This window comes from Arvicola amphibius, chromosome 2 (genome assembly GCF_903992535.2).
Source record: "Arvicola amphibius chromosome 2, mArvAmp1.2, whole genome shotgun sequence".
In the NCBI taxonomy this organism is placed as follows: Eukaryota; Metazoa; Chordata; class Mammalia; order Rodentia; family Cricetidae; genus Arvicola; species Arvicola amphibius.
This window is the reverse complement of record NC_052048.2, coordinates 17910522-17916360: the sequence shown is the minus strand read 5'-3', so window position 1 is coordinate 17916360 and position 5839 is coordinate 17910522. Positions and strand designations below refer to the sequence as shown.

The following is a 5839-nucleotide window of genomic DNA, read 5'->3' as shown; positions in this document are numbered from 1 at the left end:
ATAGGAAAGAATATATCTTCTTCTCAGCATCTCGTGGAACCTTCTCAAAAATTGATCACATACTTGGTAACAAAGCAAACTTCCACAGACACACACACACAAAAAATTAGTAACCACCTGTGTCTTATTGGATCACCATGGAATAAAATTAGAATTTAACAACAATTCTACCCACAGAAAGCCTACAAACTCCTGGAAACTGAACAGTCAACTACTGAACCACCCCTGGGTCAGGGAAGAAATAGAAAGAAATTAAAATCTTCCTTGAATTCAATGAAAATAAAGACACAACATCCCCAAACCCATGTGACTATGAAACCTATGTGTCACTATGAAAGCAGTGCTAAGACGAAAGTTTATTTCAGTAAGTGCCCACATTAAAAAAAAAAAAAAACTGAGAAAACTCACATTAGAAACTTAACAGCACAACTGAAAACTCTAGAATAAAAATAAGCAGACTAACCCAGGAGGAGTAGAAGACTGGAAATAATCAAACTGAGGGCTGAATCAACAAAATAGAAATGCAGAAAACAATCCAAAGAATCAATGAAACAAAGAGCTGGTTCTTTGAGAAAATCAATAAGATTGACAAGTCCCTATCCAGGCTAATCAAAAGGTAGAGAGAGAACGTGCAAATTAACAAGATCAGAAATGAAAAGGAGACATAACAACAGGCACTTAGGAAATTCAAAGAATCATTAGGTCTTACTACAAAGACCTATATAACACAAAGTTGCAAAATGTAAAAGAAATGAACTTGTTTTTAGATAAATACCATATACAACAATTAAATCAAGACCAGTTAAACAATTAAATAGACCTATAAGTTGTGAGGAAATAGAAGCTGTCATAAAAAACCTCCCAAGCAAAAAAGCCCAGAACCAGATGGTTTTAATGCAGTTTTACCAGAAATTCCAAGAAGAGCTGATACCTATATACCTTAAGGTTTTTCACATAATAAAAACAGAAGAGTCATTGCCAAACTCTTTTTATGTAGCCACAATCACCCTGATACCAAAACAACACAAAGACTCATCCAAGATAGAGAATTACAGACCAATCTCATTCATGGACATCGATGCAAAAATTCTCACTAAAATACTGGCAAACAGAATCCAAGAACACATCAAAAATGTTATCCATTATGATCAAGTAGGCTTCATCCCAGAGATGCAGGGTCCTTCAACATAGGAAAATCTATCAATGTAATCCATCATATAAATAAATTGAAAGAAAAAAATCCATATGATCATTTTATTAGATGCTGAAAAACCATTTGACAAAATTCAACTCCCCTTTATGATAAAGGTCTTGGGCAGCATAAGGATATAAGGATCATATCTAAATATAATAAAAGCAATATACTGCAAACCAACAGCTAACATTAATTTAAGGGGAGAGAAACTCAAACCCATTCCACTAAAATCAGGAACAAGACAAGGCTGTCCATTCTCTCCACATCTCTTCAACATAGTGCTTGAAGTTCTAGCAATAGTAATAAGACAACATAAGGAGATCAGGGGATTCAAATTGGAAAGGAAGAAGTCAAACTTTCATTATTTGCAGATAATATGATTGTGTACATCAGTGACCCCAAAAACTCTACCAAAGAACTCCTAGAGCTGATAAATACCTTCAGTGATTTGGCAGGATACAAGATCAACTCAAAAAAATCAGTAGCCTTTCTATACACAGAGTATAGAGAAGCAGAGAGGGAATCCTTCACCTTTCATGATAGCCACAAATAGCATAAAGTATCTTGAGGTAACTCTAACCAAGGAAGAGAAAGATCTATTTGACAAGAACCTTGAGGCTTTAAAGAAAGAAATTGAAGAGGACACCAGAAAATGAAAAGATCTCCCATGCTCTTGGATGGGTAGGATCAACAATAAAAATGGCATTTCTACCAAAGGCAATCTATAAATTCAATGTAGTCACTATCAAAAACCCAACAAAATTCTTCACAGACCTTGAGAGAATAATAACCAACTTTATATGAAAAAACAAACAACAGAGGACAACCAAAACATTCCTATACAGAAAAGAACTTCTGGAGGCATTACCATCCCTGACTTCAAACTCTACCAGATATACAGTAATGAAAACAGCTTGGTATTGGCATTGACCAATGGAATTGAATCTAAGACCCAGATATTAACCCACAAACCCATGAACAGCTGACTTTTGACAAAGGATCTAAAATTATACAATGGAAGAAAGAAGCATCTTCAACAAACAGGGTTGGCATAACTGGATGTCAACCTGTAGAAGAATGAAAATAGATCCATATGTATTACCATGCACAAAATTCAAGTCCAAATGGATCAAAGACCTCCATATAAATCAGACCACACTGAACCTGATAGAAGAGAAAGTGGGAAGTAGACTGCAACAAACGAGCACAGGAGACCACTTTCTACATATAACCCCAGTAGCACAGACAACAAAAGCAACAGTGAATAAATGGGACCTCCTGAAACTGAGAAGTTTCTGTAAAGCAAAGGACACTGTCACTAAGACAAAAAGGTAGCCTACTGACTGGGAAAAAATCTTCACCAACCCTGCATCAGAAAAAGGTCAGATTTCCAAAATATATAAAGAACTCAAGAAACTAGACATCAAAATTCTTAATAACCCAATTAAAAAATGGAGTACTGAACTGAAAAGAAAATTCTCATCAGACGAAGTTCAAATGGCCAAAAGACACTCAAGGTCTTGATCAATCTCCTTAGCGATCAGGGAAATGTAAACCAAAACAACGTTGAGATATCATTATATACCTGTCAGAATGGCTAAAATCAAAAACACCAATAATAGCCTATGCTGGAGAGGATGTGGAGTAACGGGAACACTCATCCATTGCTGGTGGGAATGCAAATTTGTGCAACCACTTTAGAAATCAGTGTGGTGGTTTCTCAGGAAATTGGGAATCAATCTACCTCAGGATCCAGCAATACCAGTCTTTGGAATATACCCAAGAGATGCCCAATCATACTATAAAAACATTTGTTCAACTATATTAATAGCAGCACTATGTATAATAGCCAGAACCTGGAAACAGCCTAGGTGGCCCTCAATGGAAGAATGGATGAAGAAAGTGTGGCACATATACACAATAGAGTTCTACTCAGCGGTAAAAAACGATGACATCTTAAATTTTGTAGGCAACTGGATGGAAATAGAAAACACTTTACTGAGTGAGATAAGCCAGACCCAAAAGATGAATATGCTAGGTAATCACTCATTAGTGGACTCTAGCCATAAACAAGAGACATTAAGCTATAGTTCGCAAGCTAGAGAAGCCAAATAATAAGGTGAACCCAAAGAACAACACACACACACACACACACACACACACACACACACACACACACATATATATATATATATATCCCTGAAAATTGGAAGGAAACAAGAGTGTCGGGCCAAAATTGGGAGCATGGCATGGGAGTAGGGGTGGAGACTTGGCTCTAGAGGGGATCCCAGGTGTCCAAGGGGATGTCCCTAGCTAGGTAAGGTACTTGGGCAGCAGAGCAGAGGGTACCTGAACTGGCCTTTCCCCACTATCACACTGATGTTTATCTCATATATTACCATAGAATCTTCGTCCACTGACAGATGGAGATAGAGACAGAGACTGAGACCCTCATCAGAGCAAAAGACTGAGCTCCCTAGGTCCAGTTGAAGAGCAGAAGGAGGGAGAAAATGAGCAAAGAAGTCTGGACAGCGAGGGGTTGATCCACCCACTGAGACAGTGCACCTGTCCTAAAGGGAGCTCACCAAATCCAGCTAGACCAGGACTAAATGAGTATGCTATCAAACTGAACTCTCCAAATGTGGCTGACAATGGGGGCTGACTGAGAAATCATTGATAAAGGCACTGGGACTTGTGTCTACTGCATGTACTGGCTTTTTGTGCCCTAGTCTATTTGGATGCAAAGCTTCCTAGGCCTGGATGTTGGGGGGAGGGCCTTGGACCTCCCACAGGGCAAGGTTCCCTGCCCTCTCTTAAAGAGGGAAAGGGAGGGATAAGGGTGTGTGGGGGAGCAGGAGGGGAATGACAGGAGGGGAGGAAGTGTAAATTTTTGAATGAAAAAAATACAAAAAAAAGACAAGAGGAGGAAATGGCATGTTTTTGATTTTATTTTTATTAGAATGATAGATTATGGCCACATTATTCCAGTTGTCCAATCCATTAAAGCCAGTATTTTCTTACTCATTATCTGAAATAAACAAACACAAAGAGAAGTTATAGGAAAATCAAAAGAAGATGAAGTTTCTCATCTCTTTCTAAGAACTTAAATAATGTAGATAGAAGTCCATATCTTCTTTCTTTTTCTCTACTCTTTGTCCCTTCCCTTTCTGGTTCTTTTTATTCATTTTTGGTAACCATTTAGCACATAATGCACTCTGAAAAAAATGAAGAAAATATATTTTATTGGTTATATGGCTTTAGCAAGAATGTCCTTGATGTTAAAATATGAACAGGTGAATAACGCATGTGCATATAATCCCAGCACTTGAGAAGTAGAGGGAAGATGAATAGGAATTCTAGGGTACACTTGACCACATAGCAAGTTTGAAGCCAGCCTGGTCTATATGAATCTTATCAAAAAAACTCATTTAAACTGTAAGACATATTTATAAAGGTGGGTTGCTAAGACATATTTTGTACTACTGAAACAAAGAAACCAGCTTGAAAGGCCATTGACAGTATATTAAACTAACCAATGACAGAAAGAGTCAAAGAATGTTATGATTCATTACTGCAAAAAACAAAACCACTAAAATATGAACACAAACATGCTGTCTCTATGAACTATTGGGGATGTTTTTTTTTAAGTAATATAAGGGTACTATGCAGATAAAATATTTGTTTGTATATTTCATTTTCTTTATGAAATATGGAATGCTTCACAATTTTCCATGTAATTCTTGTGCAGAGGCCAGGCTAATCTCCTCTATATCATTCCAGTTTTTAGTATATGTGCTGCTGAAGCAAAGATCTGCTTGAATTTTTAATAAACTGTTGAAAGAATTAGTGGAAGTCTTTAAAAATGAAGAAGGTGAAGAGGAATGATGACTTATACTTTTAAAAAGTTAGCCTGGTGCCTTGATTTCTCATTTATTTATTTTTTCTTATTCTGGGCATAGTAGGGGGGGTTCTGGCATGAGCAAGGAGGCAGCAGAATTTAGGAATAACATTGCACTTCTTCCATAAACAATATAACTCATGTTGTCAAGCAGGTAAATGCATTGTTCCTCAAATATCACAATAACTTGAGCAGTATATAAAACATTAATAATCTCCCTGTACCACCCCAGATTATCCAAATAATAATAGTAGTATAAAATAGTAGCATATCCAAATAATAGTAATAGTAATGAGAACCTAAACTATGTAATATAAATGTGTTTAAAGTTGAGTTATCACAGCTTGTGCTTGCAAAGCTATAAGAATTAAGATGCTGAATTAAAAGTGAATTCAAATCCTACCTGATGATGTATCTTTGATTACTGAGGACCCTGGCCCTGGGAAGGTCCCTGAGGTCTGCCTCCCTGTTGGGATGGGCCTTGCTGGTTTCCAGGCTGGGGGCCTTGGATCTGCTGTTGGCCTCCTTGTTGGGGTGGGCCTTGCTGGTTTCCAGGCTGAGGGCCTTGGTTCTGCTGTTGGCCTCCTTGTTGGGGTGGGCCTTGCTGGTTTCCAGGCCGAGGGCCTTGGTTCTGCTGAGGGCTTCCTTGTTGGGGTGGCCCTTGCTGAGGTGGGCCACGCTGGGGTGGGCCTTGCTGGGCAGGGCCTTGCTGGGCTGGACCTTGCTGGGGTGGGCCACGCTGTGGT

General features: G+C 38.3%; 1 non-coding gene across 1 annotated transcript; it reads right to left on the bottom strand.

Moving 5' to 3' along the window:
• Positions 1-4898: 4898 nt before the first annotated feature.
• Positions 4899-5002, bottom strand: LOC119808522. Its single transcript, XR_005284458.1, has one exon. It is a non-coding gene; the product is annotated as a U6 spliceosomal RNA (small nuclear RNA).
• Positions 5003-5839: the final 837 nt, after the last annotated feature.